The sequence below is a fragment of the Hevea brasiliensis genome, chromosome 9, assembly GCF_030052815.1.
Source record: "Hevea brasiliensis isolate MT/VB/25A 57/8 chromosome 9, ASM3005281v1, whole genome shotgun sequence".
Taxonomy (NCBI): domain Eukaryota; kingdom Viridiplantae; phylum Streptophyta; class Magnoliopsida; order Malpighiales; family Euphorbiaceae; genus Hevea; species Hevea brasiliensis.
Genome location: NC_079501.1, coordinates 68,036,605 through 68,052,009, shown reverse-complemented (window position 1 = coordinate 68,052,009; position 15,405 = coordinate 68,036,605).

The window sequence follows — 15,405 nt, the reverse complement described above, 5'->3', positions numbered from 1 at the left end:
TCTAGTTACTGCTCTGGCATGCAATGTAACTGCCTCAACACTCTCTCAGTCTGCTCTAGCCAATGCTTAGCAGTGGATGGGTCATCTTCCTTCTTACCCATAAAGTCAATGGCCCCATACTTTCTTAACTTCTCTAGTGGGGATTGTTGTGTAGGCTGTGGGGTGGCTCCGATAAATTGGCGGAGCATCTGAGTCATTTGCTCCAAAAATGCCTGCTACATTCTACCCGTTGTACCTCGGGATAACTCCTCTCTCCTGTCTCACCCCTGACTATGGACAGGTGCATGACTACCAATCTCCTCCTCCTCCACTAGTCTGTAAGACCCTTCATTTGAAGGATCAGACTCCATCAATCCTATAAAACAAACAAAGAACAGATCTACATTAGTGTCACCTCGACTCCTAAATAAGGGCTCATGCATGTTATGCATACTATGTCTTTCTATCTACCTATGCCTAGGAACGCTTAAACCTTTGCTCTGATACCAAATAAATGTAACACCCCTCTCCTGTCTACAGTGTAACTGAGTAAGGCGTGCTACATTCGGTGCCGGAGCACCCAATTATGTCTTATCATTTACAATATTAATTTAATATCCATTTAATTTTATTGTCTCACTTGTAGATTTTTTTTATCCCATTTCATTTTTATGGGGATCCAGATAGAGTCCTCTTTGTTCTATTAGTGCATGGTGGGTTTCATGTTACCTATTAAAATAATTCATATCCACTTCATCATGTCACTTCTCATGCTCATATTAATTTCAAGAAAATAATTACATTTCACTCATATACAGTTTACACATACAATAATTTACAATTTATATACAATCCAAAATTTTTTTACACCATTTAATTGCATACAATACCAAAGTGCAAAAATCTAATTTGTACATGAGCCCTACCAAAACAACTGATGAGGTGACAACCACTCTGTAGCAAATCTGATCAAGGTCCTGTCTAAGCTTTATTGCTGCCGTGGCTCTCGTGTACCTACGCGTGGTAAGAACCAATGCGCTAAGCATAATGCGTAGTGGTGCATATATTGAAATAAAAATAAACAAATAACTGAAATAATTATTCTACGTGTATTCTTATAAGGAAATATAAAATTTTTATGAATTTCTAGGTCTTTTACATGTTTATAAAACTTTGAACAAAATAAATTAATCGGAATCTCTTTATCATGTGTCTTATGTTTAATTCAATGAAGTTCACCTTAATAATCTTCTCATGTATTTATTTCAATTAAAAATTTCTACTCATTTCTGTGCCCAAGTAACCTATGACAGACTATAAAGACTGGATACACAGGAGTATACAAGTTAGACTTCTGTATGTCTATCAAATATACAACGATCATGTCAGGCACAAGGCCAGCGGGCAGGTATAAGCCAGTAATAATAAAAATTGGCACTATGGCCACCAGGCAAGCATAAAGCTAGTAGAACAATCATTTTAGACATATGTTGTCTATTAATGATTATCCCTATGGGCAGTACTGCAATATGTATCCCCTAGTTGGTATACGAATCGATCCAAGCTATATAAATGACTCTAGGTGTACTTTGGGCAGAATAGTATTATTAAGTATTTATAATTTCATTAATTCATGTTATTTTATGCTTAACAATTTATTCTAATTCATTTCATCTCATATGCCTAGTTGTTATATGGACTTTTCTTTAGGGCCAGATTTGGTGCACTGTCTTTACATAGCAGATTAACCAGGACGTGGCCACTGTTTGGCCACACTCCCTTCATAAAATTTGTTTCTCTATGTCTTATAGTCGCTTAAAAATTTTTCTTACAATTTTTCAACTTTTGTAGAAATTATGGCCAAATCACTGGCCTGGACTCATGTAACCTGTTCTATCAGGACTCATGTTCAGATCAGAAAATTTGACTCCTATTTTAGGGTTCTTATGTTCATAATTTGAGGACTAAGTCCAAAACAAAGTTGGAGTCCTATTTCTTAGGGTTCCAGATCAGTATGGCTCAACCTAATTGGAGTTTTCTAATAGGAGATATAGCTAAATGAGTGTTCTGAGGTCAAATGGTTCTTTTGAAAATTTCCAGAATTTATATGTTAATTTAACCTAGTCAATTGACCTAGTTCCCTAAATTTCTGGGTTTTGGTCAAAAGATCAATATTGTATATCTATGTCTTATAAAACTTTTGCCATTAGTTTCATTGCATTTGGATTTTTATAGACCAAGTTATGGCCATTTTGCCAAAACTGGTCGGGTGAGCTTTAGTCCAGAAAATTCTGGGCAGAATAGTGCAGGTCAGTTTGGTGTCCTAACTTGAGTCAACAATTTCATTTAGTTAAAGGCATTTCTGAGATTGGTGTTCTCAATGAAAGTTGTAGTCCTAGGTCTAATCTTTCCAATGGCATAAACTTCAGGTCATTTGGACCTATATAGGGGAAGTTAAGGTCAAATGAACATGGTCAATTTTCTGGGTTCAATGTCTAGACATCTGGATTGGGACAGTAAATTGGTCAACTTATAGATAGAATTTGGGCATAGTTTCTTCATGAAAAATGGTGAATTTTGTCGTAGGTTTCATCTCCAATTGGCCTCATACCAATTGGAGCAACACAACTCTAGTTATAACTGTTTAATCTTGTTGGACTCATAGGTCCAGAATTCCTACACTTGAAACATCACTTCCAATATTCCATCCTCCTTACTCTCAACTACAATTTATCACTCATAACACTTCAAATGATCAGCAAACAATCTCAAAAAGATCAATCTTAAGCCATATCACCAAGGTAACAAAATTAACTGAAACCCTAACTTTCATTTCTCAATTCATATAAACACATGCCAATCGAATTGTTCACCAGAATTACTCATCAATATCGCTAATAAACACAACTAATTTCATCAAAACCATCAAACCACAACTCTTATCATGGCTATCGAAATTTAATAAGTTCCTATCCCTATGCATTTCTTTTAATTTCATATCAATCTAACTCATTTTAGCAAGCTTGTCATGCATATAAAAGAAATAGAAGTGTATTAGTGCACTAACCTCTTTAACCACTTTCTTGGCTTGTTAAAACTTTGAATTTTCTTCACTTTATGATAATGAAAATAGTTGTAGATGTTTCATCAATAGGTGTAGGTTGACTAGATGGATCTATATCCATCTGATCTAGTGGTTGGTCAGAATTCTCCAATTCCAACTCTATTTGCCTTCCTTTGCCTCCTTTTTGAACAAGCTGTTGTTCAAGAAATGTGGCATCTCTACTTATCACAACCTTTTGTGATGTAGGCAAATAAAAATAATATCCAAAACTAACTTTTGGATATGCAACAAATCGATCCTGTTCTGATCTGGTTTCCAATTTATCATTGTTCAGCTTTTTGATATAAGCTGGACAACCCCAAATCTTAACATGCTTAAGACTTGGTTTTCTTCCATGCCATATCTCATAAGGTGTGGAAGATACTGATTTTGATGGAATCTTATTTAGAATATACAAAGCTGATTCTAATGCAAATCCCCAAAAGGAGATTGGCATATCTGTATAGCTCATCATACTACGTACCATATCCAATAGGGTACGATATCTCCTTTCAGATACACCATTCAGCTGTGGTGTTCCTAGAGGAGTCATGTAACACCCCTATTTGTATATATTTCACTGTTCCGGTGACCGGTGTCGGTCCGGACAATTAAGGAGATTAGAACCATATTTAAGACAACTAGAGAAACCAGAAACACAAATAATTAGTAATGTTCAATTAGTTAACTATAAATAAGAAAAACAGAATATAAGAAGTTAAACGAGCCGAGAGTCACAGCGATGGGTGACCTCCTCGGGAATGATTGCGAAGTCATTTTAAACTCAAATTTCGAACCGTAAAATGTGACGCTGCAGTCCTTAGGACCCTTATGAACACAGTGGAAAAGAGAAAATCACGAAAAAGAACTGTTAAGCCAGTCAAATAATTAGGTCAGGGAGCCGAAAGAAATATGGAATTATTTGCAAACCGTGATGAACCGGCGAGGGGCAATTTGGTCAATTGACCCTGAGGGCTGACTCTTGACCTAACTGTCAAATAAAATCGGAGAAAAGAAAATTTTGGAATCGAGAATTAAATTAAATAACTAATAGAAAAATTAAAAAAAAAAGAGGAAAATGAAAAAAGTAAAAAGGTGATGACATCATGCATGATGCCATAAAAGGTATAATTAATAAAATAATTAAATGGGATTTTGTGGTCTTCCGTAAGCCAAATTTATAAAAGAAAAGAAAAGAAAAAAAAAACATTTTAGCTCTTCTTCTTCCCTTGTGCCGCCCCACCTTCTCCATAGTTCCTCCATGAGAATTTCTCCATTAAAGCTTGCACTCAAGCTTTAATTTCTCCACTTAATCTTAATAACTCCCCTAAAAACCTTACTAGAGCTTGTAATCTCAACTTAAGAAGAAGATTGAAAGAAGAAAGGAGAACAAAAGATTGAGATTTGAGGATCTAAGCAAAGGTTAGTCTCTTAACTATCAATTAGTTAATTAAATGCATCATTAGTTATTGAAATGAGCTTAGAAACTAATGAAATGAAATAAAAATATGGGGGGGAGGACCAAGCTGAAATTTCAACCTGTTGAAGGGGAGTATGATTTTGTATGGTTTGATGGATTTGAATGAGTTTAAAAACCTTATTTAGTTGAATGTTTAGGATTAAGAGCACTAATTGTGATTAAATGCATGAGATGGATGAGTTAGGGTTTTGACTATTAGGGTTTGTGAACCAAAAATGTGAGAAATGAGCAAATGATATCTTTGACCTATTGTGAAGTGAAATAATGGTCAATTATGACCAAATGAGTTGTGTGGGAATGGTAGGAAATTAAGTTAAATTCGGAGGTTGTATGGTCATGCTGCTGGCAGCATGACCAAGTCAACTTTGAAGGACCAAAACTGAAATTTTACAAGTCCAATTGATATGGGACCAATTGGGGATGAAAATAGACATAAAATGACACAATTTTCATTTAGGAACCATGCCCAAAAAGTGACCAAAACCTAGTGAACAAATTGACCAAAGTTGGATAAGAGCAAACACATCAGATAAACCGACCAAATGAACAGTGTTTGTTCATTTTGTCATAACTCGAGCTAGCAGGTCAAAATGACCTGAAATTTTACCAGTGGTTAGATAAGATATAGACCTAAAACTTTCATGAAGAACACAAGTCCAAATTCTGCTAGCAACCAAGCCATTTGGCCACCCCAAGTTGGTGATCCAAATCTGCCAGCACCAAAATTTGCCCAGAAAATCTAGGTTGTGTCCAATCCGGCAGCCCTAGTTCAAATGGCCATAACTTGAGCTACAAACTCCAATTGGGGTGATCCAAAAATGAGAATAAACTTAAGACAATAAGGAACATTTTCTATGAAGAAAGATTTGCCAAATTTCAACAGTAGTTGACTAATGGAATAGTGCAACTAGGAGCACCAAAACTAAAAATTTGACAATTTTGCTTGAAGGACTTAAGCCTTGAGAAAATGACCAAAACCAACAAATTTAATGACCAAAATGTGGTATGTGGGTGAAGTTGGAGTTCTCATACCTATTAAGGCTTAAAAAGTCAATAATTTGACTTAAATAGTGCAGTGAATAGTAACCCGAAACACAAAAACTTCGAGAACGTCGAAATTAGTACATTAAAGCTAGGTAAAAATGAAGTGAAATTTATTTTTGGATTTATGCTAAGTTATGGTACTGAAACACTGTGAAATTGTGTGTTTCAGCTGAAAAAGACTTGGAAACTCGAAGAGACTGAGTCAAGGCCTAAAGGCGACTCACGTCAGGTCTGTGCACAGTAATTTTTATTTGAATATATGATTCTTGAAAAAATTGATTTTTTTTTTGAGCTAGTTACGAATTGTGTTGCCATTTATGATTGTGAATATGACTTTAAAAGTTTACCAGATTTCCAATAAATTGTTTGAATAAATTATTTTGAATTGATTTTGTGTTCACACTTAACATGACAGTATCACACTATTCCTCCTCCATTTATGGGGTTGAGATCGTTTATTTTCCTCCCTCTCTGGTTTACCAGTTGAGGTTGAGATCGGATGAGTACTCATTAGCTAGCTAGCCACCTCCCTCATTGATTTCGATTAATGGGGTTGTAGATTGCTTTGTCGTGGTGTACAATACGGCATTGATCGAAAATTTTATGTCATGGCTTAAGTTGTGTATGACTTTGGCAACACTGTGTTTATGAAATTGTTAGACTAAATTGTGTTATTATGAGCTTTGATAATTTGAGAAATATTTAAATTGTGTTTCACCAATGAATGATTTATGTATTGCATTTTAAATTTTTATTGTGCACCACTGAGTATTTTTATACTCAGCGATAGCTTATTTTGCTGTCGCAGATAAGAGCAAGGAGAAAGCAGCAGAGTGAGCTGCTATCGAATTGTGGACCACATCAATCATTTTGTACGGGTATTATTTTATACCCTTGTAGATAATTTTGATATAAATATAGAAATGTTGTATGTATCAATTCAATTGAGCAGTTGTAAATAAATTGTAATAATATTATTTTGGATTTCCTTCTGTAAATTTAATATTTGTACATGTGAATTTCATGTTTTATGCCTTGTGAATGAAGTATTAAATATTTTGAGATGATGAATTTTGATTTTTATTGTGGAATTACTTTGAAGTGATTTGAATTGAGTTGATTGAGATTTATTAGAGGTTGGGAGTTGTGAAAAATTTTTGGAAGTGTTTTTCTCAGGTATTTGAAGAACAGTTTTCTCCAATTACAAACGGAACTCTGTCAAAATTTTTATAAAATTTGCGGCAAAATTAAAATGGACAAAAATTTTTACTAGTATTTAAACTTTGAATAAATGGTTTTTAATTCCTACCAAAATGGTCACCACTCCTAAAATGTAAGAAAATTATTTTAAAATCCCTTATAGGGTACTTAATGAGTTATCGGTAGGTGAAGTTCGGTAGTTCATTAAGTATTCTACGGGAACATGTTATGCCTTACAGAGGGGTAAGGTGTGACAAGTCAAGTAGGAAACAATGCCATGCTCTCTCATGAATTCATTAAATTCAGTACTCAAGTATTCACCTCCACGATTTGATCGAAGAGCTTTAATACTTTTTCCTGTTTGATTTTCTATTTCAGATTTAAATTCTTTGAACTTTTCAAAGGATTCATGTTTGTATTTCATCAAATACAAATACCCAAACCTTGATTTATCATCAGTAAAGGTAATAAAATAATGAAAACCGCCTCTAGCCATTTCTTTAAATGGACCACATACATCACTGTGTATTAGCTCCAAAATATTTACAGCTCTTAGCCCTTGTCCAACAAAGGGTGATCTAGTCATTTTGCCCTGAAGGCAGGATTCACAAGTTGGAGTAGGTTCAGAACCTAATGAGGATAGAATCTCCATTTTCTCTAGTTTTGTAATCCTATCTTCTGCAACATGACCTAACCTTAAGTGCCAAATATATTTTGAACTTGAGTTGATTTTCACCATGGCATTACATTCATTTAGATCACTTGCATTCATTTTGTGTTTGTCATTATTATCTAAATAATAAAGACCATCATTCATATAACCCGAACCAACATATTTATTTCCAAAATAAATATTGCAAACATCATCTGTGAACTGAAATTCATAGCCATTTCTAGTCAAACTAGATATAGAAATGATGTTCTTAAAAGCATCAGGTACATATAAAATATTATCCAAACACAAAACATGTCCAGATATGTAAAAGATTTAGATCCTATGGCTAAAGCTTTAACAATTGAGCCATTGCCAATCCAGAGTCTAACATCTCGAGAACGCAAGCTGCTACTATTTGCTAGTTCCTGCATATCATAAGTGTAACACCCCTATGTTCGGTAGTGCATTCTACTGTTCCTGTGACCAGTGTTGTTCAGACAGCTAGGATGCCTAGAACTACACTTAGATATGAGTGAGGAGACATAAAATAATGAAATACAATAAAAGAAAATACAAGAAAAACAAAGGAAAAATAATAGCAATGAAATGTAACCAAGTTAAACAAGCCGAGAACCCTAGCGATGGCTGATCGCATCGGGAAGTTGCGGCGTGAACCGTTGACTAGCCCTGGACCGCGGGGAACCCTAGAAAATATTTTTAGGACTTAAATAAATGTCTATTGAAGTATAAATATCATTAGAAATATCAAAGAAAAATTAATTAATTAGTACAAAAAAAAGAGAAATCGAGAAAATGACAAAACTCGGTGTTACCAAAAAATTGGGAATGCAACTCGAACAGGGGCATTGTGGTCATTTGACACCCCGAGTTGTCTTTTGACCTAAATGTCCATTAAAAATAAATGATATTACACTTGAAAAATGTCATGAAAAATTAAACTGGCGGTACATAAATTAAATAGCAAAAGATAGGAGTTAAATGTGGGAATATGGAAACTTTAGAATAAACAAATATTACATCTTCACTTAGTGGTCCACTAACTCCATAAAGTGAACACTTAATCACCATGTGGACAGCAGAAACTCACCTTCTTCAACCTCTCAAAATCCAGCCAAAATCTCCCAAAGAAATTCCTCCATGGCCAAATTTGAAGAACCTTCATGCAAGCATGAATTCCACCTCCATTCCACTTGATTTCTTCACTAAAGTTGTTCTACACAACTTGGGAAGTAGATAGGCAGCAAGAAAATCAAGTTTAGTGAAGGTTTTGAAGAATTTCAAAAGTAGTAAGTATGTATTTTTGATGCTTGTTTCATTAAACTTTGTATGGACGTTATGGGTAGTTGAATTGTGGAAGGATTTTTGAAGTTTGATGAGTTAAGGGAGAGGTACATTTTTGGCAGCCATGGAACTTCAATGAGAGCAGTTTATCCTTGCATGTAAATGGTAGATTAAAGTATTGATAAAGTGTTTATGTGTGTAGGAATAAATTGGATAATGTATACTAAATGTATATGTGAAAGTACACTTGATTTTGGAAGCTTGAAAGCTAATTGAAGAAGATTACAATCGGCAATTTGAAGTGTGGACCAAAATGTGTTGTTTCATAGTTTGGTTTATGGAATTATATTGTTGAATTATGGTGCTTGTTATGGCAGCATGTATATGTGTATAAAGGTTTGAATATGGGCATGTAAATGAGCTATGTTATGTGGTTAAATTGTTTGAAATTGGACTTGCAAAATTCTGTACTATAATGTGCATATTGAGAATGGTTATAAGCTGCCAAAATGACCAAAAATGAGTTGCAAAATGTGTTTATGTTATGGTACAAACCAGAAATGACATGGAAGAGTGACTTGGTAAGCATAGGATGTGTAATTGGTAAAGGGTGAACAATGTATAATAGGGCAGTGTATGTTTTGGGCTTAGAAACTTAAGTTTGTAACTCCAATTGGTATGAGACCAATTGGAGGTGAAACTAGGCACAAAATGTGCCAACTTTCATGAAGGAAGCTTAACAAAATTCTGCTTGGAAGGTGACTTGAAAAATGGCTAAATCCGGATTAGTGCTTTGAAAGCCTGAAAATTGACCATTTGGGCAGCAGTTAGTGTTTTGGCCATAACTCACTCAAAACAGGTCTAATTACCTGAAATTTTTACCATGAATAGTTTAGATATATATCTACAAGTCTTATGAAGACACCAAAGCTCAGAAATGACCAGAACCAAGCCAAATAGCTTGCAAAAATTCGGGTCCAAAAACTGGCCGAACCAAAAGTGACCTAAAAATGGCCTAAAGTGACCATTTTGATCCATTCTGTCCAGCATTGGTAAATTGACCATAACTTGGTCTACATAACTCAGAATGACCTGAAATTTTGCCCTGCGTGCAATAAGACATAGACCTATAAGTTTGTAGTTTTGACCAAAACCCGAAAACTGAGAGAACTTGGTCATCCTGCTAGGTCAAATTAGTATACCGGAATCCGACAAATTGCAATAAAATGCAATATACATGAAAATGATTTGGGTAACATGTACCAACACTAAAAGGCTATTAAATATGACACATTGGTAACATTAAAACCTAATTCATCTAGAGTGCATCGAGGGTCAACAATTTAGGTTGACTAAGGAAAATAATAGAATTCAATAAATTAATTATTGAACCTTATTGTTAGAGACAATTTAAATGAGTACTAAAACACTTTAAATTGTGTGTTTCAGTTAGCAAAGACTCAGGGAAGGGGAAGGAAACACTAAGTTAGGGCCAAGAGACAGTTATCAGAGGTTTGTGCACAACAGTTATTTCTTTTGAATTTTTCAATTAAAATAAATTATGACTATTTGTATATTATTGTTTTAAATTGTGAAAAATTATTTGATTGATATTTGATGGATACTTATTGATTGAAAAACATTGTAAAGGGTTTGAAACCACAGCTATCATGTATATTGATTGAATTCCTCGCTAGCTTGTCTAGTGGGATGAATTGAATTCCCTCTCTGACTGAAGTGTTGAGGTGTGTGCCTATTGAGGATGAACAAAATAAGTACTCATATTATTGTTAGCTAGCTATGTTATTCCTCATTAGCCATCGGCTTTTGGGATGAATTGAATTCCTCACTAGCCATCGGCTTTTGGGACGAATTGAACTATGGAACATGATTAATCTGTGTGTGTGATTTATTGATATTCATTATAATATTGTGAAATGGAGTTTAAATTCTTATTGACATTCACTGTCTTTTGAATTTAACTATATTTTGATTTATTGAGATTTATTGTGATATTGTGAAATGGAGTTTAAATTCTTTATGACATTCATTGTCTTTAAATTTAACTATGGTTTTAAGTATCCATTATTTATATGACTTATGATTTGTGATTTAAAGTTGTATTTGATTAATGTTGTGCACCACTGAGACATTGGCTCAGCGATAGCTTTTTGTTGCTGTCGCAGGTAGACAGACTGACAGGGTAGCAGACTAGGCTGCTAGTGCTTCAGTGAGAGATCATCGGGTATATTGAATATACCACATTTTACATTTTGTATTGTAATGTATGTTCACTGTATGTATATAGTCTTCTTGGTTTTGAGCAGTTGTAAATTAAAATTGTACATTGAAGTTGTAAAATAAATTGTAAATTATTTTGGTTTGTAAATATTGTGATATATTTCTTTTATCTCAGCCTTTGAAAATACTAAAAAATTATTGTGGATTTGAGTTGAGAACATATTGTGTTGATTAAATGTTGGAGTTTGAGATTGAGAAATATATTGAAGTGCTTTTTACAGGTTTTTGAAGAACTGTTTTATTCAAAATACAGACGGCACTCTACCAAAATTTTTACAGAAATTACTAATAATTCAAATGTGTTAGCTATTTCACTTCAGTTCAAAAAAAATTTTAACACCTGAAAATAGTGCTCACTACTGTAAAAAGAAGTAAGAAAAGTTTTAAAATCCCTTGTAGTGTATTTAATGGGTTATCAGTAGACGAAGTTAGTAATTCATTAGGTATACTACGGGATCATGTTATGCCTTATAGAGTGGTAGGGTGTGACAATAAGAAATGTGAGAACTAGCACCAGTATCTAAAACCCAAGCTGTAGATGAACTATGAGTATCATCAGAATCTAAATAATAAGATATGGACACACCTTCCGAAGGTGTATCCTTCTTGTCCTTCAGAGAAGCAAGATACTCTGGGTAGTTCCTTTTGTAGTGCCCATCCTGCTGGTAGTGGAAACACTTTCCTTTACCTCCATCAGCTTTAGTCTTCCCTTTCTATTTAGCTATTTTCTTAGAAGGACCAAGAATCTGAGGTTTCTTTTTCTTATTGCCCTTCTTCTTGTTGGACTTTCCAGTAGAAGAAGATGTAATCAAGGCTACCTCTTTTCCTTTATTGCCCGGCATATTCTTTTGGGCAATAACCAGCATGTTGAGTAAACCACCCAAGGTGCATTCCTGTTTAGTCATATGGAAATTTGTTACAAAATTCCCAAAAGACTCAGGAAGGGACTAAAGAATCAAATCCTTTTGTAGTTGGATATCCATGTTAAAGTCAAGATGTTGCAGCTGCTCAATCAGCTGAATCATTTTGTGGACATGATTTCCAACATTCTGTCCCTCAGACATCCTAATGCAGAATAGCTGTTTAGATATCTCATACCTAGCATCCTTACTGTGCTCACCATACAACTCTTGTAGGTGAAGGAGGATCTCACTCGCACTCTACATATTCTCATTCTGCTTCTGTAACTCATTACTCATAGAAGCAAGCGTGTAACACTTGGCTCTCATATCATGCTCCTTCCACTTGTCCAAAGTTTCATGTTCCTCTTGAGTGGCCTCTGGAGGTAAGGAACCAGGAACATTTGAGTCTAGAACATATCCTATATGTTCAAGATTCAGGACAAGTTTCAAATTTTTAGCCAATTATATAGATTAGGTCCTGTCAACCTATTGCGATCAAGTATGCTTGCAAGGATATTGGATGGTGGTGGTTGTGGTGTGCTCATTATTATCAGAAAATTAACTGCAGAAAATAACTAGATTAATTAGTAAATGTATCATGTAATTAACCAAAATTATTATGGTCTTTTAATCAAATTGGTCCTCCTATTAACTTAGCGAATCCTACACTTCCAAAGTAGAAAATGGAAATCCTAGTTGGATGGATTTCTAATGGGTGATTGAATTCTTATAATCCTATTGATCATCCTCAGGTACATCCATTATTAGAATTACAAAAAACTATAAGTGAGCAACTCCTTGCCCATCACATCTCATGTGAGGTTCAATCCTTTACTTAGCCCCTAATGCTCAAAATCTCAGATACATCCATTATTGACTTATCTTGCATTAGCTAAGTTGATCCCGTTGAGCCAATAAACATGCAAATAATTTTTATGTCCTCAGGTAAATTCAATATTGGGCACCAAATCATTTACATATTTACAACATCTCATGCTTAACAATTATTCTTAAGAAAATCTCTTAAATTAATTGCATCATATGTAAGTATTTAAAATTTCTTAAAATAATTGCCTCAATGGAGGGCCCATGTTATAACTACTTTAATTATAGCGTTTCCAACTTAATCATTTGTTTGCAAGATTTTGTGGTCGTCCTAATTACTATTATGGTCTCACTTTGCACATTATCCATTTAGCATGCATATATCATATACTTGCATACATTCCCATACATCTCATGCATTCATGGATAAACAGTAAATACGGTATGATCATGGACTTTCTAAGGGATTCAATTCTGAGCCACCAAGAATTGAATCAGGGCATTCCTAGGTACATTTCATTCATTCATATTACAAGAGTTGCTGAAGGAGTACATAATCAACACTTGATCTTGAATTCCTCCCACTAGTCCCACCAATGCTTTTGACCTCCTTGATCTTCTTGCAATCCAATTACATAGTAATCCTTGGCATACCAAGGCGAATTTACAAGAACTAAATAAATGAAATTACAACCTAACAAATATTACAACCTTTATAATACATGCCCAAAATAAATTAAAATAAATTAATTAATTTACAACCCAAAGAAATATAAAAGAAATAAATCCAATCACATTGGTCTTTTTATTGTCCATCATCATCCATCATGCATATCACTATTTAACAATTAAATAAAACATACATACTTAAATTAAATTGAATATCTCATATTAAACTTAAAAATTCAGATTTAAATATGATTCAAACAAATTTAAAAATTCAGATTTGAATCACATTCAAACAAATTTAAAAATTCATATTTGAATTACATTCAAATAAATTTTAAAATTCAGATTAGAATCAAAATTTAATTATGTGATTAAAACTCCTAATTAAACACTTTAATTAGTCAATGGGCCTAATTATGGGCCTTGAAACCAAGCCCACAAACAAACCCAAATAGCCATGTGCATGGTTGAATGTATCAAACCATGCGCACCATGGTGTTCTTCATCAAGCTGCCACCTTTGCTTTGCAACCAGCAATGAATCAATCATCTCATGATCAAATCACACTATTAAATCATGTAATCAACAATCTAAATGGAAAATATAGTGGCTCTGATACCAATTTAAGGAGCGGAAGCATAAAAAACATGAGTTTAGATCATTGAATTCAAAAATTTTTCTCCTAGGGTCTCATGCATCATGCAAGATTTATTTTTATCTATTTGACTTCAATGATAAGTAGCATATTAAAACTCTTTCAATATATTTTTGGATCTACATTTGTCATTTAAGATTTTAGAATTAACAGATTAATTCATTAGAACCCTAGATTAGATCAAGAACAAGTACACTAACCTTTTGATGCACTGCAGTTGTGTTTGGCATCTTTGGGATGCGCCTAGGACACCAGATGTTGTCCCTTTAGCTTTTCCACACCAAGATCACCAATGGTAGCCCCTTGAACAGCTTCCCAAGCCTTTCCAATCAATTAGAAATTTAAGTTTTGCCTTTAGAGAGATTACAGATGTATACAGGACACTAGAAATGATTTCTAGTATTTTTAATTCAAGAGAATGTTGGCAATTCTCTTTGAATTGATGAGAAATGAAGAAGAAGAGAGGAAGAGGACTCCTTGGGTGGTGGCACAAAAGAAATAAACAGCAGCTTGTGATTTTTCTTTTCATCCTTTCCCTTATATAGCTATGTCACCAATTAAAACCCTTGCCACATGTCCCTTTCTGATTGGCTTTTAATTTAATTGACTCAATCACATTGTGCCAAGTGTCAAACTTAAATTTAATCTTGAATTTAATCATCTTACATGATTAAAAGACAATTGGCAAGCTTATGTGTAGTGCCATATGTCACCCTGTGAAATGACCAAAATAACCTTGTGTCTTAATTTTGAGTTCATAACCCAAAATAAGTATTTCTCTTCTTCTAATCAATTTATATCAAATATAAATTAATTAATATCAAATATAAATTAATTAATTAATCTCTATTAATTAATTTCTTATAATTAAATTCATATTTAAACACTTTAAATATAAATTTAACTTATATTATACATCCAATAACCTAGAATTGGTTTCAAGCCATGCCAGAGACTTTGCAATCTAATTGCAAACCAAACCTAATTAATTAATTAATTAAACTCTTTAATTAATTAATTAAATCATATTTAACTTAATGATTACTTGTGTATGTGTGTGACTTACTAGGCTTATCACTAATTGGCAATGAGATATGATATCATGTGGCACCCCTTACCCATCTACAGTGTAGCCGAACAAGATATGCCACACAGTGTACCAGAATACCTTATTTTATTTCAATTATTTTTATCCTCCCTTATTTATTTTTTTTCATAGTTATGAAGTACGATTGGTGAAGTATAATTTATTTAAGTCATTTATGAAAAACATCAATTTATTTGAGGTTC